Here is a 25,643-nt window from a genome sequence, read left to right as displayed (position 1 = left end):
TCAACTTGTGGTATTTGCCTTTTTTTTTTTCTGAAGCTAAGGACACACCTTATTGATGTGATGTTTTACTTATCCCACCCTTCCAGCAATATTTTGGCCTGGCCTTGAGCATGATTTTGCTAGGACAGTTCTAAGGTCAACTAAGTTACTTAAATCTGCTCTGATGAGACTGTATCTCAGTAATGTCCTATTTGTCAATAGTCTTGAATTAATTGAATCTAAATAATTCTCTCATGTTCTTCCCCAAAATCATTGTGTAGGGGTCTAGTTGATCTGGATGAATTATACACAGCATTGGACTTTTCTTAAATAATCAATTATTTTCTTAAATAGTGGAAGGCTTCATGCAGTAAAGATCTCAAGTTTCCTAGAAACTCACTTCCATTACACAGATAGTATCCATCTGGTCAACCAAAATCAGGAATTAAAAATTTTAGTCTCAGGAACATTTAAGCATTTAAAATGCCTTTTAGTTCTTATTTCAAAATTTGCATATCTGTCACCATTTTATCAGAATAATTGACACCCAGGTTTAAAGGTATTCTTGTAGCCTGAAATATGCTCAATTGGTTATTACTTTCCTTTTACAAGCAATAAATAAAGCCATTTAATTCTAATATACATACCCATGAGACATTTAAAAATCAGTAGGAGGGAGGTGGGGCTTACCAGGTACCTTTAGAGCTACTGCCTGATTTATCTTTAAGCCTTTAGGATGTGGAGACAAACATTTGTATGATAGAATAAGTAGTAATTAACAGAAATAACCCAAATAACACCCAGAAACACCGAAGTAACCAGTTGATCTTAGAAGAAGAAAAGCCAATGCAGAGGGAAAAAATAATAATACAAAGTAAGCCTAGAAATATTTTCCCTTTGCAAGGTTTTTATACCTTAAATGGATAATTGGTTCTTAAAGTTTTGCTCTCTACGATTTCCTGCTACCTATTTTACTGTTTTACTGTTCATACTGTTAATTTCCCCATGTTTTCTATATGTGTTCCCTTATTGGAGGGGATGAAACACTCCTTGACATCTGTAGTATTTCTTGTTAATATGAACTCAGAGTTGGCTAGGTTACTTCAAAATTGTAGTTGCTGTATCCCAAAGTTTTCACTAAAAGACTTTTAACTGAAAACCATTAAATTTTAATGTTCTTTTTTGTAGTAAAACGTGCATTGTTTAATGCAGACTGAAAAGTAAAATTTAGCTGAGTTTAGTATCTGCTGTTTTTTTTAACAAAAGGTAATCTATTCAGAGTTCCATGGGGCCTTAATACTTTCTTTTTTCCTTTGAAAAAAGGCAAAGCTAAAGAAATTACAGGAATGGATATAATTTTTTATACTGATTCTTACACAAATACTTGTGTATTATATATCCAACCATGTTTTTTCTATGGTAGGTATCAGGAGCACCATCCTGGATATTGAGACATTAGGCTTCCTGTTATGTTTATTCCCCACAGAGAACTCTGTATCCCAGTAATGCCTTATAGGTACTGTGACTTCATTACTGACAGCACTTGTTAAATTGTCATGCAATAATGACAGCCCACTCCAGTACCCTTGCCTGGAAAATCCCATGGACAGAGGATCCTGGTAGGCTATAGTCCATGGGTCGCAAAGGGTCGGACACAACTGAGCTACTTCACTTTTCCTTTCCCTGGTGGCTCAGATGGTAAAGAATCCACCTGCAATGAGGGAGACCCAACTTCAATCCCTGGGTTGGGAAGATCCCCTGGAGAAGGGAACAGCTACCCATGCCAGTATTCTTGCCTGGAGAATTCTATGGACAGAGGAGCCTGGCAGGCCCCAGTCCATGGGGTCGCAGAGTCAGACACGACTGAGTGACTTTCAGTATATTTTACTTTTACCCTCTACTCCCTACTCCCACTTTTAGTAGATCAGGAACTCGAAACATGGACTGTTTTACTCATTTCTGTATTCACTATATATAGCAAAAATTGCACATGAGAAGGACAAAAATGTTATCAATTTTAGTGGAAAAAATCCTATTAACACATGAATTTCCCCACAAATAATTTAAATTCAACACAGAGCAAATGAGCTCTAATAACTATTTGCATTAGAAAATACATTAGACATAGATAATACAAGCAATCACCTTTACTCTGCTAAGCTGAATAGAATAGATTTTTCTCTTCATTTCCAATTCACTCATGGTTGGACCCAGTACTGATGGAGAATGAGAATATAAACAATACATGTCTACTACACTCAGAATCGTGTTTTAACCCTGGCATCCTGCATTTTCCTATGTGTGAAAGTGAGTTTGCTCAGTCCTGTCGGACTCTTTGCAACCCCATGGACTGTAGCCTACCACACTTCTCTGTCCATGGGATTTTCCAGGCAAGAGTACTGGATTGGGTTGCTATTTCCTTCCCCAGAGGACCTTCCCAACCCAGGGATCGAACCTGGGTCTCCCACATTGTAGGCAGACGTTTTACCATCTGAGCCACCAGGGAAGTCTTCCTATGTATGGGCAGACTACAAATACAATCACAAATACACTCATAACAACAGTAAAGGTAGTGGGGTGGAACACATTTGGAAATCCCACTTTATGGCTTATTCCGTTTGGACTGTGCATGTTTTTGGGAAATAAATCATCAGCTTTAATCAGTGCCTGCTCATCGTCCTTTCATATTATTGATTAATATCACAGTATGTTTTAATGTTTGCTGATATCCCAAGACTTCTTGTTTGGGACCGTTTGATAAGATACAAACAAGATACCTGAATCTCAGGTAAAGGTAGGCTAATCCAAGTGAGATATGTATGACTTTTCAACTCTAATTCTCAGAATTCTAAAAGTAGAAAGCTTTTCTTTAAAAAAAAAAAAAAAAAAAATCCTTAATACAATCACAGCTTGCAAACCTTCTTGCTTTTCCATGCAGTGCTGGGACATTAGCTAAGCACACAGAACCTTATTTCCTATGGTGTGTCAGGCCATTCTCTTAGGTCTAATGAGGTCTAAGGATATTATGTGCAACAACCTACTGTGGCAGAGAAACTGAATTATCAGTTACATCTCACAATCTTCTCACAAAAGAAACTGACAGCCTCTTGGTGCTTTACACTGCCAGGTAATCACCAGATAGATTTCTGATTGGAGCTTGCTTTTCTCAATCTTTTGTTGAAAATACAGTAAAAACCTAATTCATTTTAAGGAAATGAATATATTTAAGCTAATAAATATAACTAATGTTAGTACTATTGATAGTATTACTATTATAGGATATTGATAGCTAGTATGCTAATATATTTCATATATATGTATACTTCAGATCTTAACTGAAACAGATTTTTTAATATTTTCATTTGCTTCTATGCACCTTAAAAGTTGTACTCCCCCAGTTGAAAGTTCAGTTTCACAGATAATTCATATTACAAATGACCTTTCTCATGAGATGTTAACAGACGTATTTCTTCTTGATATTTTTGTACCACAGTATAGAGCTTATGCCAGTAAGGGACATGTAACAAAGTGATTTGGGGTAGCACTGTCAAAAATAACAAACCCAGTGCTTATTTGCTGTATGTAAAAATTCCCAAGTATGTACCTAGAAAAAGAACCTAGATGTTCTGGTTAATGACAACTCTTTATAATGAGGAGTTGATTTAGCTCCCAAAGGTAGGTAACTAATTATCAAGAGTTAGAATAAAATATATAACATTTTAATCCATAATCGATTTTGTATGATTCAATATGTATAAATCTGCAGACATCTGAAATCTCTCATACGTGTCACAAAGTCTGGTCATTTAAAAAATCTTATCTGCTTGATTACTTATTTGTTGTCTTTCAAAAAAGTAGACTAGTTAATTTCTTGGGTATCAAGTAATAAAACCATCAGTTTCCCACAAGTTATTTTATTTAATTAGCTATTTTAATCAAAATTTGGTTTTACTATGTTACTAATATTTAATAATTCTACTGCAAAAAATCTGTAGGCCACTTAAGTGTACCTGCCAGCCTTTCTTTCCTACCTCAAATGGATTTGAAGGAATTTGTACCTATTTAGGAATTTACTTATGTATGTATCCCTGACCGTTCCACAGAAAAAGATAACAATATCTCACTTCCCAGTTTACCTTAAAGGTTCACCTTAATAATACTCAAAACATGAGCCACATTAAAAATGTTATATTTAAATTAATGTGATGGAAGGACCAATACGGGCTCCCTAGGTGGCTAAGAGGTAAAGAATTTGCCTGCCAGTGCAGGAAATGCAGGTTCCGTCCCTGGGTTGAGAAGATCCCCTGGAAAAGGAAATGACAAGCCACTCATATTCTTGCTGGGAAAATCCAATGGACAGAGGAGCCTGGGGTGTACAGTCCATGAGGTCTCAAGAGCCAGACACAACTGAGTGAGCATGCACACATGCACGCAGGGACCTACACAGGGCTTTCTTGGTGCACTAACCTTCATAAAGTCATATTCTGTATCTCAAATGTCCATGTAAAATAATACAGCAATAGCAATAAGAAGGACTAAAAAAACACACAAACCTCGCTCTAAGAGGGTAAAAACAATCATCACCTATTAATAGAATATATTTGCTATCTTTAGGTAAACCTATAGTCAAACTGATTTCATCACTGTACACATATCAGACATCAATCAGAGAAAAAAATCCTCATCTATTTTAAGAAACAAATTACAGTATTAAAATCTCTAGAATCACTTATTTCCCCGCATCTCACCACCATTAATTTTGTCCAAGTTTTGTCCTGTAGAAACTAAATGTCTTTGCACTAGGGACCCCAAATCTGTGTCTTGTAGGTCAGTTGAGCCTGCAGATATGTTTTGTCTGACCAGTCAAGGTTCTCAAAAATTTTGAATTTGAGTGCATTTACATATATGTTCCTATTTGTCCACAAGCCCACCTCTCCCTGAATCCCTGGATCTTACGCTAGGTTATTCATACAACTACTTGCCATTCCTTGTAATGCTTTGAGTTTACAACTCCTGCTTTTACTCTGCTTTAAAACATAGCTATTAGATTTGATGGAAATATTTAATTTGTTATTTTTAGATACTACATATAAGCAAAATTATATAGTATTTGTCTTTGATTAATTTCATTTAGCATAATACCCTCTAAATCCAACCATGTTGTCACAAATGGTAAGATTTCATTCTTTCTTTATGGCTGAGTAATATATTCCATTGTATGTATATATACATATGCCACGTCTTTATCCATTCATCTATCCATGGACACTCAGGTTGCCTTTATATCTTGTCTACTGTAAACAGAAGAAATCTTGAAACCATAAAATCAACATGCTTATGTTTCAGTGAGAATGAACTGTCAACAGAATTCTGCTGCTAAATATTTTTCAAACTTCATCTACATATTCCTGTGTACCAAAACGAAAGGACCATTATCACCAAAGCAGCTAAAAGTAACTGCCCAGCTTTTGTTAATTTATTTTCAGTAGTTTTATTGAAAATGGCATGAAAACCATATGCTCTGATCTGTGCCTTTAAACTCTGTCTTTGAACTCGATCATGACTGAAAGTGAAAGTCACCAGGCGTCTTTGAGACCCCATGGACTATACAGTCCATGGGATTCTCCAGGCCAGAATACTAGAGTGGGTAGCCTTTCCCTTCATGATTAAGAGTACAAATTAAGCAAATCAACTTTTGTAAATTAAGCAAATATGCTTTTTTCCCCTAAAGAAAAGTTTAAATTGTATTCAACTAACTGAGCTCAAAACACTTCTAACAAACAACTTAAATTCCAATCAAGGCCTTTCAAGAAGTGACATCAAAGCATCATTTTGAGGCTGTGAAGATGACCTTGGAACAGTGAATTTATATCTCTCCTTTTCACACGTGTTCAGACAACTTGTATTCTAGTAATCTGGGGCTTTGTTTTCCTAGAGGGAAAAAAAAATTGCTTAATTAGAATGTTTTAGGAGGTAATTTATAGACTCCTTGGTTGGTGGGATAAACAGGTTTAGCAATTACCCCCTAGTAAGTGCTTTTGCTGGGAGGTGCAAACTAGGCAAACTAGGGGCCTTGAACAAAAATATTCTTTTTTGTTTGTTTGTTTTGTTTTGTTTTGTTTTTTGAACAAAAATATTCTTGATTTAAAATGGCCCAAATCTGCCCTTCCTGAGGAATTAGAGCTGGATTATCCTGGGGAGAAAAGAGGCTTTTCTGCATCTCCTGTCCATTGTCCTTTTTGCCCAGGATGATTCATAAAGAGGAGGAAGATGGATGAATTGGCCACTGACCCAGGCAGGGCCAGCCAAGGCAGGATTGTGAAACTCATCTCCTGTGATCACTGTGGTGAATTTAGCAAATTACCAGGACTGCAAAATGTGTCAACAGTGGGTAGAGTTTTTTTTTTTCTTTTTTTTCCCTCTAAGTCCCACCAGAAACACAAACCTACTCTACATGCAACTGGGAGACTGCTACCCGAAGCAAGCAGTGCCCTTTCCAGCTCCTCTTCAGTTACTCTGTGAGGCTTTTGGGTCTTACCTGCCATACAACTAAAGGGTTTTTTTGCTTGTTTTAATAAGAAAAGGAAGAAAAATTCACTTACATTGATATAGACATGGAATATAATTGTTTAAAATATTTTTACTCTAATATGCCTTTTTTATTTACACAGTGATCAAATACTTTGAAGTGATGAAAGGAACCTATAATAATGGAATTTCAGGCATCAGCCACAAGACTCGGGGTAGGAGAGAGATCTGTTTTTGAGGAAGGAAGATAGTAGCAAGAGCCTCTCAAATGTTCCAGAACTAACACAGATGTCAGTTATAAGTTCTATGCCCTCTTTTGGAAGACAGAGTCATGGTTAATAAATTAAAAACTTCTATTAATGAGCTAACTAATGCCAAGCACTTGACATACATCATCTCTAAGCTGACTAAACTCTGGAGGCAGTAGGGAGAAATACGCTTAGAGAAGTGATCTGGTTTGCCCTGAGTCACACAGCCTGTAGGAGGTTGAAGCACCATTGAATCTAAGTCTGTCCAGCTCTCCCTGTCACATCCTTTGGCATTAAGAAAGAGATAGTCAGAGGACAGAATAGTTTTCATACCGGGGATTGAATGTGAAGGGAACATCAAGCATCATTTCCACTAAGTAAGGAAGTTTATTAGTCTAGAAAAGGTGATTTTTAGGCAATAATGAAAGATTTATAAAATCAATCTTTTGTCCTTATTCTTCCAAGTACTAAACTGGGGCTTTGGTAGAATAGAGAGAAATAAAATACAAAGCTAGAATGAAAACATTTGTATGGAATAACAATAGATCATTTATAAGAAATACATAAAAATATCTGCTGGATAGGTCTGGTCAATATCAAATTTAAACAGTACTGAGATTTATTTTTCCAGTCATCTCTTTTTTAAAAATGTTAATAATATATAGTTTACATGCCATAAACTTTACTCATTTAAAGCATTTCATGCAATATTTTTTTGGTATATGCATAGAGTTGTACAACTTAAATTTAGAACATGTTCATCACCCCAAAAAGAAAACTTGAACTCACTAGCCTCACTTCTAATCCTCACTCATCTCCCTACTCAGCCCTAGGCAGCCACTGATCTGCTTTCTATCTTTAAAAAAGTAGTCCTGCTATGAACATTTATTTGCAAATTATTGTGTGCCTATTTGCTTAATTTCCCTCAGGTATATACCTAGGGGTAGAATCACTCCATCATATGATAACTCTTATGTTAAAGCTTATAGGAACTGTCAGACTGTTTTCCAAAGTGGTTATACTGCTTTATATCCCCACCAGCAACAAATGAGCATTCCATTTGTATAGCATTTCTATACATCTTTGTCAACCCTTGTTAATTTATTTTTATTATAACCACAGGCTTCCCTGGTGGCTCAGATGGTAAAAAAAAAAAAAAAAAAATCTTCCTGCAGTGCAGGAGGCTTGAGTTCTATCCCTGGAAAAATCCCCTGGAGAAGGGAACAGCTACCCATTCTAGAATTCTTGCCTGGAGAATTCCATGGACAGAGGAGCCTGACAGGCTACAGTCCATGAGTTCCCAAAGAGTTGGATGTGGCTGAATACCTAACACTTTTTTCTCAAACATGTGTGAAGGGAAATCTTATAGTTTTGATATACATTTCCTTGATGGCTAACGATCAACATATTTTCATCTGCCTATTAGCTATTTGTAGATCTCTGGAGAAATGCCTGTTTCAGGTAATCTATTCACTATAAATAAAATGTATAAATAAAATAAAATGTTTTATGATTTTAGCATTTCCATTTAATGCAATGACTATCTCTAAAACAGGGGAAAAAAAAAAAAAATTCTTTCACGATTGAAGAACTGACCTGAAATAGCAGGAGTCAAGTTGCAGTGGTAGAAGTGATGGTTTTCAGTTATATCCTTATACCATTTTGGAAAATGTAGGTAATGATTATCATGGCTTATATCTCTTGGTGGGGTTGAGGACACATGAGCCCCAAATATGTCACGTTGGCATACTGAATATGTTAAACTGAAGTTGAATGAAAAAGAAATGGCAGAAGTAAGAAGGTCATCCTGACATCTCCCTTCTCCCCAGAAACACGTCAAAAAACTCCTATGAGAGATGCCTCCCTATATCCTAAGAAAGGGGACATCCTTATTTCTAAAGACAAAGGGATGCTGAGATCAACAGACAGGCCTTGCTAATAAGTTCCCCCAGCTGGCACTTGACTTATGCTCTTCTGACCTACATACTTCTACTGTCCAATCTCCACCAAAACTAGCATGAATAATATACTCAGGTTTCTTTATTTGGGTTTTCATTTCCTTACAAAGACTCTTGTGTCATGTAAAATGTATATTAAATAATTACAGTCATGTTTTTCTCCTGTTAATCTTTGTCAGTTTAATTTTCAGACCTAGCTGGCATACATGCTAAGTCACTTCAGTCTTGTCCAACTCTTTCTGACTCTATGGACTGTAGCCCACCAGGCTCCTCTGTCCACAGGATTCTCCAGGCAAGAATACTGGAGTGGGTTGCTAAGCCCTCCTCCATGGGATCTTCCTGACCCAAAGATCCAACATGCATCTTTTGCATTGGCATCTTGCATTGGCAAGTGGGTTTTTTACCACTGGCGCCACCTGGGAAGCCCTCAGACTCAGTAAGGGACACTAAGAAGGCTGAGGGAAACATCTTCACCTCCAACTTGAAGACTGACTTTGAAAGAACAGAGGGCGCTCTTCCAGGGAGGCAGTGCAATATTAGATAGCATGGTCTCTTCCTGTGTTTAAATACTGGTTCCAGCAATACTATCTATGTGACCCATTTCTTTTTCTCACTTTCTGTCTACTGAGTTATCTACTTTCTAGTGTGGTTGAGAAAATTGTCTGGTAGCACAATTTGTGCCATGCCTTTTCTTGTTATGTACTAGACATTGGCATTCAGTTCAGTTCAGTTCAGTCACTCAGTCATGTCCGACTCTTTGCGACCCCATGAATCGCAGCACGCCAGGCCTCCCTGTCCATCACCAACTCCCGGAGTTCACTCAGACTCATGTCCATCAAGTCAGTGATGCCATCCAGCCATCTCATCCTCTGTCGTCCCCTTCTCCTCCTGCCCCAAATCCCTCCCAGCATCAGAGTCTTTTCCAATGAGTTAACTCTTTGCATGAGGTGGCCAAAGTACTGGAGTTTCAGCTTTAGCATCAGTCTTTCCAGTGAACATGCAGAATTGATCTCCTTTAGGATGGACTGGTTGGATCTCCTTGCAGTCCAAGGGACTCTCAAGAGTCTTCTCCAACACCACAGTTCAAAAGCATCAATTCTTCGGCGCTCAGCTTTCTTCTCAGTCCAACTCTCACATCTATACATGACCACAGGAAAAACCATAGCCTTGACTAGACGAACCTCTGTTGGCAAAGTAATGTCTCTGCTTTTGAATATGCTATCTAGGTTGGTCATAACTTTCCTTCCAAGGAGTAAGCGTCTTTTAATTTCATGGCTGCAGTCACCATCTGCAGTGATTTTGGAGCCCCCAAAAATAAAGTCTGACACTGTTTCCACTGTTTCCCCATCTATTTCCCATGAAGTGATGGGACCGGATGCCATGATCTTTGTTTTCTGAATGTTGAGCTTTAAGCCAACCTTTTCACTCTCCACTTTCACTTTCATTAAGAGGCTTTTGAGTTCCTCTTCACTTTCTGCCATAAGGGTGGTGTCATCTGCATATCTGAGGTTATTGATATTTCTCCCGGCAATCTTGATTCCAGCTTGTGTTTCCTCCAGTCTAGTGTTTCTCATGATGTACTCTGCATATAAGTTAAATAAGCAGGGTGACAATATACAGCCTTGATGTACTCCTTTTCCTATTTGGAACCAGTCTGTTGTACCATGTCCAGTTCTAACTGTTGCTTCCTGACCTGCATACAGATTTCTCAAGAGGCAGGTCAGGTGGTCCGGTATTCCCATCTCTTTCAGATTTTTCCACAGTTTACTGTGATCCACACAGTCAAAGGCTTTGGCATAGTCAATAAAGCAGAAATAGATGTTTTTTTGGAACTCTCTTGCTTTTTCCATGATCCAGCGGATGTTGGCAATTTAATCTCTGGTTCCTCTGCCTTTTCCTTATCCCCAAACAAATAAAACTTGGGACACAGAACCATAAAGGCAACATGAAAACATGAGCAATCTCTGTTTATTGCTCTGTATACCCTGGAAAATAGAGAGAGTGAGGAATAGAGAATGGGAGGAATTAGCTCAGCTATGAGGACCTCCATCCATATCAGGAGAGAAAAGAAAGAACCCACAAGAAATGTCTATTGCCAGAAAAGGAGGTATTTTAAACCACAGTGATCTGTTCTGTGTTTTGGATGAAAAGATTGTAAGATCGGGGCAGGAAAAGAAAAATATCACCTCTCCCCTTACCACTTTCCTTATATTCCCTTATATAGTAAAGCTGTATTTTGTACAAGAAGAAATCTAATCCAACTTTACAATGGTGAAGGGAATCTTATGTTGAAAAACCCTCTAACAGCTGACTGTTTGACCCAAGAGGTTTCAAGCTCCTGAAATCTTGTTTCAGACAAACCAATAGAAATAGAATCACAGTTTTATCTAGTGTGAGCTTTTATGGCTTATATATTTCTGTTTCCTATAGTTTTATTCAGTACAATAGGGGATAGAGTTTAGAAACTCTGTTTCTCCTTATCTAAAGCAAACTTTAACAATGCGATAAAAAAGTTTGAGAAAACATTTCTACTGTTTGTTATGGTATTATATTTAGAGGACACATATCTTAAATGTTTTACAAATGAAGTATTCATGTAAAACTTTGCCCTTTCCTTCAAGCTTTCAAAAATGATACACACTATGCTATATTTAAATGGTACACATTATGCTATATTTACCTTGCAGCATAAATGCACCAAGATATGATGATTTCATTAATCCTCATTTAGTATTCTGTGCTTTATACATATCTAGTATTCCTCAGACTGACTTAAGAAAATGACCCTACAGAATTACATGTACTGGAAAAAACTTTTACCAAATGCAACTAGCTTTAAACAAAAGAGTATTAACTTACACAAATTCTATACATATGCTAATTTTACCAAAAATTGGAAACTACAACAATACTGAATTACACTGAAGTTCAAAGTTCAGATATTTTTTGACCTCCTAATGAGTATCTTCTTTAACATTCACTTGGCATTAATTTAGCAAACACTTTTGGTTTCAATAAGCAAACATATGTCAAAGTATTCATCATGTTTTGAAATGCATTTCCTTATGACCACCATATTTCTTCTCAAGCGAAAGCAAAAGTCACTCAGTTGTGTCCGACTCTTTGTGACCCCAGGGACTGTATAGTCCATGGAATTCTCTAGGCCAGAATACTGGAGTGGGTAGCCTTTTCCTTCTCCAGGGGATCTTCCCAACCCAGGGATCGAACCCAGGTCTCCCGCATTGCAGGCAGATTCTTTACCAGCTGAGCCAAAAGGGAAGCCCATTTCTTCTCAAAATTTTACTCAAAAAAGTAACAGCAAAATGGGTAAATTTCCAGTTTATTAACTTGTTGAAAGTGAAGTTGCTCAGTCGTGTCCGACTCTTTGCGACCCCATGGACTGTAGTCTACCAGGCTTCTCTGTCCATGGGATTTTCCAGGCAAGAGTGCTGGAGTGGGGTGCCATTTCCTTCTCCAGACTTGTTACCATATCATTAAATCTAATATCCTGTATTGGTGGTTCAGATGGTAAAGCATCTGCCTACAATGCAGGAGGCCTGGGTTCAATCCCTGGGTAGGGAAGATCTCCTGGAGAAGGAAATGGCAACCCACTCCAGTACCCTTGCCTGGAAAATCCAATGGACGGAGAAGCCTGGTATGCTACAGTCCATGGGGTCGCAAAGAGTCGGACACGACTGAGCGACTTCACTCATGCTTGCAATATGGCAGCCACTAGCTACATGTGGGTACTGAAAACTTAAATTGGATTCTCCAAGCAAGAATACTGGAGTGGGTTACCATGCCCTCCTCCAGGGGATCTTCCCAACCTAGGGATCCGACCTGCATCTCTTTATATCTCCTGCATTGGCAGGTAGTCCTTTACCACTCGCAGCACTTGAGAAGCCCAATGAGACTCAGAAAGTACATTTTTAAATTATTCAAATTTAGTGGATTGAGTGGTTGCCACATGTGGATAATAGCTCCATAGTGGATAGCACAAATATAGAGGACTATTTAAGTTAGTTTAAGTTAAGTTAAAGTTATTTTATGTTAAGTTATTTTACGGCTAAATATCATTGTGGGTAATGGTTCAAAAATCACAGATCAACTGCTTGGATATTCCCATCACTAATTTTCAGAATTAATAGCATCATTAAAACTGTTCATCAGTAATTAGTGCTCATGCATTTAGATCAATAAATACACCACCACATGTGTAATATTCTCACATAATATGTAGTATTCAGAAGACAACAAATGAAAGTATCCTTAGCTCATTGTATTCACTTATTCTTTCAGTGAGTATCTAATGCTCCTCATGTATCAGGCAATGAGGAATCAAAACAGCAAAAAAAGAAAAAAAAAAAAAAAACACTGATCTCGTGGATTTTTACATTAATTCAGTGTCTATTTCATCCCAGGTACTCTGAGCATATGCTTTGCCCTGAAGGAGGTTAGTCTAGAGGGGAGAGCCCCCCAAATAGAGGGCAGTATAGGGCACTATAGCACTGCAATATGATAGCAGCACAATTATAAGAATCTGAATCCATAAGTATTCAGGGAAATTTTCTTGCAACAGAACTAAGTTTTGAAGATTGAGAGGAGTTAGTGAGAAGCCATTCTGAGCAGAGGATTTCTCTGAGCCAAGGAGCTACAATGAACTCGCCTGCGGCTATCAGAGAACTTTATATCTTGTTTCCATGAGGGGCGGCGGGGTGTGCAGAAGCAGAGGAGAGAAGGCAAGGTTCTAGAACCCTGTGCCTTTAGAGATAGCCTACAGAGTTTGATCTTTGGACTGAAAGATATATGGAGAAACTCAAGGATTTGGGGAAAGAAAAGTTCAGATTGACATTTGAGGAAGATCTCTCTGAACAAGATCAATTATGAAAAAAAATCAAAGGAATCCGAATGGAAAATGCTCTGTGGCCCAAAGTAATCTGCTAGCAAGCTCTTCAAGGGATTTTTTTTTTTTACAAAATGGCTTCGTTTTTATGAGAGTAAGACATTTAACAAAGCTAGCCATCAAGAAGAAGTCAAAAGCTACTAAGAAAAAGACAAAAAAAAAAAGAGAAAACAAATAGGTTGCTTCTTAGGCACTATGCTTGTAAAACATCCTTTTGTGGAGACTACTGGCTTGTAGCTGCACGTAAAATATTGTTATTTATTTAACAATATAGATTTTATATGGATTTTCAGCAGATATACAGTAATAAGAGAAAAAAGACAGTTGCAGGAATAAAAAAAAATAAGCAATAGCTGAAAGTGAAAGAGGAGTAAGATATAAATGTCAGAAACTTTATCTTTCACCATTGTGGCCTCATATGTAGAGTAAACCTGACATAGTGCTATGTCTTCAATAAATATTTATGAACATTCATTTTGTAGATGTTGTTCAGTTACTAAGTCATGTCAGACTCTTTGCAAATGCATGGACTGCACCACTCCAGGCTCCTCTGTCCTTCACTATCTCCCAGAGTTTGTGCATTGGTGATGCTATCTAATCATCTCATCATCTGTTGCCCCCTGCCCCTGTTGCCTTCATAAATATCAGTAAATGAATGCAAAATTCATATAGAAGAGTTAGGAGATCAGTAGTCCCATGAATAATATGAGTACATTATATCCCAAGGCAATGACTGACGGTTAGCCTGAGGCCTCTTCTACTTGTGTGAAACATGGAGCCACTGTGTCAGACCTGACCTTACCACACACAGATTTATCAGTCTTTTATGAAGCTTCAGGGATCTGGTGTCTTTATCTTGAACCAGCTGCTTCCAAACAAGACATTTATCTAGGGCACAACTTCTTTTTTAGTGAATGTGAAATAAAGGAAAATAGTGAACCTCTTTATATGAAAAGTCACCTCTTCCTATAAAACAATGCAATCTAAGTAACTAACCTCTTATCCTTCAGAGCAAAGATAAGCAATTTGATATCTGATTCTCTTTAGAGAAGTGATTTTCACATCAGATGCCTATCAGAATCTCCTTGAAATTCTGAAAAACAGGATTCCTGGTCCCCAACCCTAGAGGTTCAGATTCAAGTAAATCTAGGGTGGTGGCTACATAGTCAGGTCACTGAAGATGGCTGTTCTCTTTGCTCTCTGTACATCCTCTGCTGGATCAGTGCCTGCTTCACCTACACCCGACCCACAGGAGTGACCTTCCTATATGCTTGCCCCAGACCTCAGCTAGTGATTGTTCTTATCAAAGGGCGCAGTGAGGACTGTATCCCTCTGCCAGTTTTCCTGGTAACCTATGATCCAACCTGACATCCATTCCGCTACAACAGGTAATCTCCCCTTCCTACTGGGGGCAAAACCTGCCATCACATCCTCCGTGCCGTCCACTGTACATGGTGGGGTGTTGCTCCAGGACCTTGCTTCAGTCGTGTAAGCTCCCCGATCCATTAAACCACTGATGTCTTTGTCACTGACTGGGGTTCCTTCTTCTGTCTTGAAGCTGGACAAGCACAGGCCTCACTATTGGGTGCAACCCAATAGTGGTGATGGTGGTGGTGGTGACAGGTGCTAAAGATTTACTCTTTTTAAAAATCCTAATCCCAATCATATTTGGACATTACAATTATGTGAATGTCCAAATGTATTCTCGTCCCTCACAGGGAATGCACAATTTGCATATAAAGCTACTTGCTGTGGTCAGAAGCTTTCCAGACTCTCTGTATCCAAAGCTTCCTTTACCATGTTGAGATTGCCTGTGAAGCTGTTGCATAAGTGCTGCCCTTTATATTTGTTAATGATTGTTTTTAATCGAAGCTTTGAGAGCCTGCTGAGAAAGCAAGACCTCTTTCTCCCTGAATCCACTCAGCTCTTCATTTTCTAACTAATGTCTTAATCAGACTGTTATGGCTAGATGTGCCAACAGTGAGAACAAAAGACCTCTCCTTGATCTTTAATCCCTAGCTTCTTTCTCCTTTACTCAGCTCATGGGAAAAACAAAATATACATAGTTAAGTTGCTATGCATCAAGATGTCAAAAAAGAAAAAAAAAATCTTAGGTTGACCATGAAACAGAAATACGGGATCTTCTGTGTCCCTTTCTCACCTAAGATTCTGCCCCATATCTCTCCTTCCATTTGGCAACTTGGGACTTTATTACAGATGCATAGGACTTCTCCAGTGGTCCTGCTCCCAATGCAGGCGGCCTGGGTTTCACTCGTATCAGGGAACTAGACCCCACATGCCTCAGTGCAGAGTTTACATGCTGCAACTAAATCCTGTGTGCATGACCAGGATTAATTAATTAATCAACAAATTAATTACAACCACATTAATTAATTAAAATAATAAAAATAAAGATGCAGTGAACATGTACCCAGATATCAAGGTTATTTTTCCAGGCTATCCCCCAAAGCCAGTGCCTCTCTGAGCAGAAACAGATGATGAAATCCTGGTTTTAACCCCAGTGACTGGCATTGCCTTTGGACACTGTGGTGACTGAGTTGAATGAAAGCCAGGGTGTGAACTACTGGAAGCTGAGAGAAGTGTAGTTACTGCCATATGAGTCTACATTGCTGCGTCCTCCGTTACTGGTGAAAGTATTCCTTAAGGTGCCAAATTCTCAAAGTTCTGTTATGGTGGATTTGTATAAGAAAGTTCATAACAATCTAGCAACCAATGGTTTCACGGTGGTACGTTCATTCAGTGGCTTACTAGACAGCAAAAGAAATGAGAGAATATAACCATATGCAACAATATGCATTCCAGGAACATGACATTCATCCGAAGAAGATAGGCATAAAAATCTCACCCTGTATAATTCTATTCCAAAAATAGGACAAAATGATAAACAACAAGGCTGTACTGTTTAGCACAAGGAACAACAATGTATTGAATATCCTGTAATAAAGCATAATGAAAAAATTGTGGAAAAAGAATATATGTATGCATGTATATCATATATGTATATTACACAAAACTGAATCACTTTGCTGTACAGAAGAAACTAACACAACCCTGTAAGTCACCTGTACATCAATAAGAAAATAAAACAACATAGAACAAAGTAATTCACAGAAAAAGAAGTCGTGATAGAGGCTACTTCTAAGAATAAGGAAAAGATACTTATGGGGAGAGGGCACACAGAGGGTTTTGAGGGTTTAAAACAGTGAGAGTTACACAGGTGTGTTCACTTCAGTTCAGTTCAGTTTCTCAGTTGTGTCCGACTCTTTGTGACCCCATGGACTGCGGCACGCCAGGCCTCCCTGTCTATCACCAATTCCAGGAGCTTACTCAAACTCATGTCTATTGAGTCAGTGATGCCATCCAACCATCTCATCCTCTGTTGTCCCCTTCTCCTCCTGTCTTCAATCTTTCCTAGCATCAGGGTCTTTTCCAATAAGTCAGCTCTTCTCATCAGATGGCCAAAGTATTGGAGTTTCAGCTTCAGCATCGGTCCTTCCAATGAATATTCAGGACTGATTTCCTTTAGGATGGACTGCTTGGATCTCCTTGTAGTCCAAGAGACTCTCAAGAGTCTTCTCCAACACCACAGTTTAAAATCATCAATTCTTTAGTGCTCAGTTTTCTTTATAGTCCAACTCTCACATCATACATGACTACTGGAAAAATCATAGCTTTTACTAGATGGACCTTTGTTGGCAAAGTAATGTCTCTGCTTTTTAATATGTTGTCTAGGTTGGTCACTGGAGAAGGCAGTGGCACCCCACTCCAGTACTCTTGCCTGGCAAATCCCATGGATGGAGGAGCCTGGTGGGCTGCAGTCCATGGGGTTGCTAGGAGTTGGACACAACTGAGTGACTTCACTTTCACTTTTCACTGTCATGCATTGGAGAAGGAAATGGCAACCCACTCCAGTGTTCTTGCCTGGAGAATCCCAGGGACGGGAGAGCCTGGTGGGCTGCCGTCTACGGGGTCGCAAAGAGTCAGACACGACTGAAGCAACTTAGCAGCAGCAGCAGCAGCAGCAGCAGCAGCAGGTTGGTCATAGCTTTTCTTCCAAGGAGTAAGTGTCTTTTAATTTCATGGCTGCAGTCAGCATCTCCAGTGATTTTGGAGCCCAAGAATATCATGTCTCTCACTGTTTCCATTCTTTCCCCATCTATTTGGCATGAAGTGATGAGACTGGATGCCATGATCTTAGTTTTCTGAATGTTGAGTTTTAAGCCAACTTTTTCACTTTCCTCTTTCACTTTCATCAAGAGGCTCTTTAGTTCTTCGCCTTCTGCCATAAGGTTGGTATCATCTGCATGTCTGAGATTATTGATATTTCTCCCAGAACTCTTAATTCCAGCTTGTGCTTCTTCCAGCCCGGGACTTCACACAATGTACTCTGTATATAAGTTAAATAAGCAGGGTGACAATATACAGCCTTGACAATATACAGCCTTGATGTACTCCTTTCCCGATCTGGAACCAGTGTGTTGTTTCATGTACAGTTCTAATAGTTGCTGCTTGACCTGCATACAGATTTCTCAGGAAGCAGATCACGTGGTCTGGTATTCCCATCTCTTTAAGAATTTTCCACAGTTTGCTGTGATCCACACCGTCAAAGGCTTTGGCATAGTCGATAAACCAGAAGTAGATGTTTTTCTGGAACTCTCTTGCTTTTCTGATGACCCAGTGTGTTCACTTGGTGACATTTAATTAAGCTACACTCAGGATTTGTGTGCTTTTTAACATGCTATATTTTAATAAAAACTTTAACATTGGTTGGAAGCTCATCTATTTCAGGATGATCATTTAATTACATTAGCCTTGAATCAAAGCCAGGAGATAAGAAAAAGAAAATAGACAACTTAGATTAATCAGATACCTGCTACCTGTTAGTACTTTAAAATAGATGTCACATATATCCCCTCTGTCAGCGGTTTCTGGCTCATTTGTGACCACAGGAAACAGCATAAAAATGTCAGGCAGAAAAAAAATTAAAAAGGCTACTTAAAATTGTTAACTCATCAAATTTCCATTTTGGCAGATGACACCTTTATAAAGGGAAATGGCAGTAGAGTCTTCTTCAGAATGAAAGAGTCCCACCGAGAGGTTTCTCACTTCCTTTGCTTCTCCTGTCTGCTTTTGGGAGGACTCTTTGCTCAGGTAAATAGTGGAGAGAAAATGTTGAATTGAAATAGAATTTTTATCTTTTAGTTCATATAGTAACTTTTTGCAACTTTGAGTAACATGGAATGGCTTAAATGGGGCTCTACAGTGCCTTAAACTTAGACACAGAGCTGTTTGGTTTCTCTGGTCTGAACCAGTGCTTTCCAATAGAACTTTCAACAACAATGGAAATGTTCCTCTATGATGATTATGGTATCCACTAGCCACTGGGCTTCAACTGTGCTAGTATGACTGGGGAAATACAGTTTTCCTTTAATATAACTCTAATTAATTTAAATATAAATTCAAATAGCCATGTGTACCCAGCTGCCTATGGCCCATGCAAGTTTTGATGGCCATCTGATTCCACATTCTCTCATACTATAAGGTCTACGATGCTTTCTGAAATGATGAAGTGATGTTGAAATGACTGGAGCCAAAGGAGGGTCAATTGGAAAGATTTGAAAGAAGACAAAGAAGCTAATTGAGTTTATTGGCTTGCACGGTGATGGGAAGGAAATGGATTTCTCCGGAAAACTGGTTAAAAACTAAAGAATCTTAAAAATTTTAGAAGTTAATCGGTCATCAGGAAAAATAACTGTAACAAATGGAAATGTATCCTGTTTAAAACAAGACAACAGGCCCCACATACATCCATTTATGTTAAGCCATGTCAACAAACCGAGAGTTAGAGTTTCAGTTCTCCCAGAAATGGACTCTTAAACCAGCTAATTAGGAATCAAGTAAGGCAATCTGCCTGATTCCTGACATCCTCTAAAGGAGAGTAATGTTGCAATAACCAATTTTTTTTTTTTTTTCGCTTTTCTTTTTTATATAACTTCCCTTCTGCCTATAAACGTCTTCCATTCTATACAGCTCCTTGGAGCTCCTTTCTATCTGTTCAGTGGGATGCTGTCTTGTCTGAATCAATTTTTGCTTAAGTAAACTTTAAGAAAAATTAATATGCCTCAGTTTATCTTTTGACAGTTCAAATTAGCAAATTTTAAATATGTGTATAGAGGAAACAGAAAATGAGGGCTAAAGCAATAAAGCAGGAGACCAGAAAACCTTTGACTAGGATTGGAATTAAGTGGAACCTTGTGTGCCCCGCCACCCGCCAAGTATCAATTCAAGAGCCCCTCCATGTCTCCTGCCGCTAGTTTACAGAAAAGCTGGCCTCCCAGGTCTCCCTGAATCACAAAAGAGCAGGCCCAAGCAGCTAATGATTAGGACAATAGAGTCACAGACTCAGTATCTGATATACATTCCTGACTTTTTTTAAAAGATATGTAACTGCCATCAGAGGGAAAAAGTTAACTGTATGATGACCAGACTGCAGCCATGACATAAACTGCTCCATCTTGAGCAATACTGAGCTTATGGCTAGCACAGTTCCAAGATCTGGCTTTAAGAGAATGAGATTAACACTACTGCTCATAATAATCTGTATCATTGTGAGCATCAAAATAATTATAGCTTATTCTGCCCATATATGTAAATGGGCAACTGTAAGGTTGGAAAAGAGATGCTACAGACCCATGCTGACATCTTCTGCTCTAAGAAGATGGCACCCTATGTTAGCACGAAGATGGAGAAGACTCTTGAGAGTCCCTTGGGCAGCAAAGAGATCAAGCCAGTCAATCCTAAAGGAAATCAACCCTGAATATTCACTGGAAGGACTGATGCTAAAGCTGAAACTCCAATATTTTGGCCAACTTTGCCTAACTTGCTGGTTCCAGCTATAGATCAAAGAAGTAGAAATGAAGAATACATAATTAACCAGATGACCAGATCTCTTCCTTAGCTTCCCCTTCAGTAATCTCATAAACCAACTGTGTGAACAAGAGAGCATCTAAAGAAAAATCACAAAGAGCTGACAAGCTTGTGCACAAGTCTGTACACAGTGGGAGATGACTTTGAGCTCCTATCTCAATGATAAACCAAGATTGCAACCCTGTTTCCCCTTAAAAGCTTTCATGGCCAAGCAGAATCTTAGGAGGTAGGTTTGGAGGGGATGCTGAATCCGCTATATCTCCAAATTACTGACATTCTAATTAAAATCACCTTTTCTTCCTATCAACATTTGTGAGTACTGATTTTACAGTGAGCAGTGGGGTCTGATTTGATAACAGGATTTGGTAAGTTACTGGCATCAACATGCTGGTTATCCTTTGCTTTCAGCTTAGTATAAACTTTTGAGTAAGTCACTGTAATGTCCTGGCCTGGAGACTGTGGCATACAGAGGGGCAGTTCAGAAGATCAGATACACCAGGAGATAACTTTTTCTTATTTCTTAGACCAGACAGTGTTTGAATTTTTCCCTTGATGGATTACATCTTGACCTGAGAAAAATTGAAATTTCGCTTCATTTTATTCGTTATTTGTAGGAATTAGTCTTTCTCAACAAAGTCAGCAAGACATGACTCCATAACTCATATTTTACTCATACCTGTGCTGCCCGGATACCTATCGTGTGGTGCACCGACTCACAAGTGTTTGCTAGTCACCTCCCAAATAGTATAGAACACGGTGGACTTAATAGAACACTGAACTTTTAAACCACTTTTATGATTTCTGGGACAGTGCTATGATTCACATGCCATCTAACAGTAATATTGATATCCCAACTATGTCTGAAGGATTATGGCTAAAAGTGACCTGAAGAATATCTTGTAATTTTTTTTTCCACTGAATTTTTTTTTTCACCGAAAACTACTCTGTTTGCTTCTCATGAAGTAGAAATAGCTAGTTTCTTCATTATAAGACACTTAAGAAGCATTTGCTTCACTCATACAAAAATTGAAATAAGCTGAAAGTCAACTGTGGATTAAATATCCTGCCTCTTCAATTCTAAGATCTCACTGCCACCTTTTAAATCCACATATTACTATTTATGCATTAGGTTATATCTGAAGATCAACATGAAAAAGAAACTTGCCAGCCTCCAAGTAGAGAAGACAGTTTTAACAGAACTACTATTACCCAACTAGGTTAATTATATTTTGACTCTGCTAGAATGTAACTGGTTTATCTACGCTGTCTCTTCAGTTTAATTACTTATATTGGTAGTAGTACATTTAGTTAAATTTCAACATACATTTGGATCCTAAATAACTTTTTAAATGTCTTTAAGAAGATTACCAGTCCATTCTAAAGGAGATCAGCCCTGGGATTTCTTTGGAAGGAATGATGCTAAAGCTGAAACTCCAGTACTTTGGCCAACTCATGGGAAGAGTTGACTCATTGGAAAAGACTCTGATGCTGGGGGGGATTGGGGGCAGGAGGAGAAGGGGACGACAGAGGATGAGATGGCTGGATGGCATCACGGACTCGATGGACGTGAGTCTGAGTGAACTCCGGGAGTTGGTGATGGACAGGGAGGCCTGGTGTGCTGCGATTCATGGGGTCACAAAGAGTCGGACACGACTGAGAGACTGAACTGAACTGAACTGAAGAAGATTACTCGGCTTAGTAGTGTTGAGATGTAAACTTATTCCTTATTCAAAAGACTGCTTGTCACTCACAAGGCAGTGGAATTAAAGGCAGGAGAAACTATCAAATTTCTTAGAAGGTATCATCAAAGTTAAAAGAGGTAAGTACACTGACTTACACATCCTGATGGACCCTTAGCAAGATGCCAACCATCTGTCGAATACTTCCATCTCATGTGTAAGAAAGGCTATTTAAATTCTAGCATAGCATTATTTAAGAGAAAAAAATGACATTAAAAATTGAATTAAGAAAATAAAGCAGTCTCCTGGTATTCTTTATGTCTCACTACAATTAAGTCAACCCTTTAAGCACAAAAAGGTCAACAGCACAGTCTAAATTATAAAAATCAGCATACTATAAGGATGCTAGGAATAGTTGTTTCTGGCCTCAGACATATTAAAATCAATCAGTAGTCTTCCAACATTAAAAAAAATCTTCTATTTTGATCATGACAATACAGATGAACATCATTTGCAACTGGATAAATATATGTGAATTTCTACTTCTAATGGGCCACGTGTACTAGAAAACTACATCAACACATGCACACTTTTAACAAAAACAGTGAGATCACAAGATGAGAAAAGAAATCAAAAGAGTGCAAAAACAGAATTGTAAGTCACATCAAATTATTCCTTAGATTTAAACACACCAAGAGCTTTCAATAGTATTCAGTGTAAAATAAAAAGATTTAACAGTGGTCATCCTTTATGATCTTGCCCGTCCAGAAATTCCTTACCACAACCACCACATCCATCTCTCTGACTTTATCTCTAACCAATCTCCTCTTTGTTCTTTAAATAGATCCCATCTCAGGAATTTGCAACGTTCATCTATTCACCCAGATACCCACCTAAGAATTCCCTTATTTTCACTGACTGACTGATGATAAAAGACCATCTTATAATATCAGCCTTTTCTAACCACTCTTTATAAAATATTATCATTTTTATCTTCATTTTGCTTTATTGAAAATATTAAAAATAAATATATATTTTTAATAGCACATTTTACAACTTTGATATTTAGTTTTTAACTTGTTGATATTCCAACAAATGTGGGCAAGGGTAATACCTCAAGTTGTGAGCTAAGTGGACTACAGACTCTTTTGTTTAGGCCCTGGCATCAGGCAAGTTCTCAATACATGTTTATTAAACAAGTGAATGAATACAGTTAGAGTCGTAAACTTGAAATGGTCTTAGAATTGTTCTGTTTTCTGTAATACAAGAACCAATACAAGTCTTGGCTTTTAATGGCATTGTGGTGGTGAGAGACAAACCTTGGGTCTATGTTAGGAGGAAAGTTGCAACTGAAATCCTTGCATAAATCTTGTACCTACTAAGGTCACACCTCAGTGTAAAGGTAAGGCAGAGAAATCTACTAGCCTGAGAAGGGGGTTAGCAAAATAACTGACTGATTTGGTCTTGACTCAGGATATGGAATAAGGAAAGAAGAGAGAACTTTGCTAAGATTCTATAAATAAGAACTGACCTCTAACTGTACAGTTTTTTAGTGTTTACTACCCGTGTGATGCAGAAGAACTAAATTTAAGATACTTCAGGTTAGTAGTGGCCTGAGTTATACATACAAATTCTCTCTTTACAAAGGCATGTAAAATTCAAGTCATTGTGATTTCACAGATGTAGTTCAACCAAATGTGATCTCTCATGAAGGATAGTCAGAAAATCAAATAACATAATTAGATGCCAAAGACTTCAGCTATTGTACTGAAAAGACATGGATTATAAAATAACAATGTCTATGTTTATAAAAATAAAAGAAGTAACTCAAAACCAGGTTAAAAAAAAAAAACAAGAAATATAAGAAAACAGTGAGAGAGATTTGAAGAAACAGCAAAAAACTCTAGAAATAAAAAGTACAATAATTAAAATTATAAACTGGATGGAAGATTTGAAAAGCAGTTTAAATATGAGAGAGAACTTAGGAGGCATGAAAGATTAGAGTGAGAAGGTCTAAAATACATCAAATTGGCATTCCACGAACAGAGTATTAAGAGATGAAAGACACAAGTTACTCCAATTGCCAAAAGCTAAGAATTTCTAGAATTGGTAAGACAGGAATTCCTTAGAAGAAATGGAGTAGCCCTCATAGTCAACAAAAGATTCTGAAATGCAGTACTTGAAATGCAATCTCAAAATGACAGAATGATCTCTGTACATTTCCAAGGCAAATCACTCAATATATCAGTAATCCAAGTCTATGCTCAAACCACTAACACCAAAAGAAGCTGAAGTTTAACAGTTCTATGATGACCTACAAGACCTTCTAGAACTAACATGAAAAATCATGTCCTTTTTACCACAGAGGACTGGAATGCAAAAGTACCAAAAGTCAAGAGATACCTGGAGGAACAGGCAAGTTTGGCCTTGGAGTAAAAAATGAAGCAGGGCAAAGGCTAACAGAGTTTTACCAAGAGAACACACTGTTCATGGCAAACACCCTCAACACTACATATGGACATCACCAGATGGTCAATACCAAAATCAGATTGATTATGTTCTTTGCAGTCGAAGATGGGGAAGCTCTATTCAGTCAGCAAAAACAAGACCAGGAGCTGACTGTGGCTTAGATCATGAACTCTTTATTGCAAAATTCAGACTTAAATTGACGAAAGTAGGGCAAACTACTAGACCAATCAGGTATGACCTAAATCAAATCCTTTATGATTATACAGTGGAAGGAACAAATAGATTCAAGGGATTAGATCTGATAGACAGAGTACCTGAAGAACTATGAACGGAGGTCTGTGATATTGTACAGAAGACAGTGATCAGGACCATCCCCAAGAAAAAGAAATGCAAAAAGGCAAAATGGTTGTCTGAGGAGGTCTTATAAACAGCTGAGAAAAGAAAAGCTAAAGGCAAAGGAGAAAAGGAAAGATCTGAAGGCAGAGTTCCAAAAAATAGCAAGGAGAGATAAGAAAGTGATCAGTGCAAAGAAATAGAGGAAAACAACAGAATGGGAAAGACTAGAGATCTCTTCAAGAAATTAGAGATACCAAGGGAATATTTCATGCAAAGACGGGCACAATAAAGACAGAAATGTATGAACCTAACAGAAGCAGGATATTAAGAAGAGGTCGCAAGAATACACAGAAGTACTATCTGTGGTTAATGACCCAGATAACAACAATAGTGTGATCACTCACCTAGAGCCAGACATCCTGGAATGCGAAGTCAAGTGGGCCTTAGGAAGCATCACTATGAACAAAGCTAGTGGAGGTGATGGAATTCCAGTTGAACTATTTCAAATCCTGAAAAATGATGCTGTGAAAGTGCTGCACTAAATATGTCAGCAAATATGGAAAACACAGCAGTGGCCACAGGACTGGAAAAGGTC

The 25,643-nt window shown here is 38.1% G+C and overlaps 1 protein-coding gene across 3 annotated transcripts in view; it reads right to left on the bottom strand.

Annotated features, from left to right (window-relative positions):
* Window positions 1-25,643, bottom strand: part of PRKG1 (protein kinase cGMP-dependent 1) — a 1,417,535-nt gene that overhangs the window by 615,354 nt on the left and 776,538 nt on the right. The gene's annotated exons all lie outside the window — the stretch shown is intronic.

This window comes from Bos indicus x Bos taurus, chromosome 26, assembly GCF_003369695.1.
Source record: "Bos indicus x Bos taurus breed Angus x Brahman F1 hybrid chromosome 26, Bos_hybrid_MaternalHap_v2.0, whole genome shotgun sequence".
NCBI classification, from domain to species: Eukaryota; Metazoa; Chordata; class Mammalia; order Artiodactyla; family Bovidae; genus Bos; species Bos indicus x Bos taurus.
This window is presented reverse-complemented; position numbering and strand designations above follow the sequence as displayed.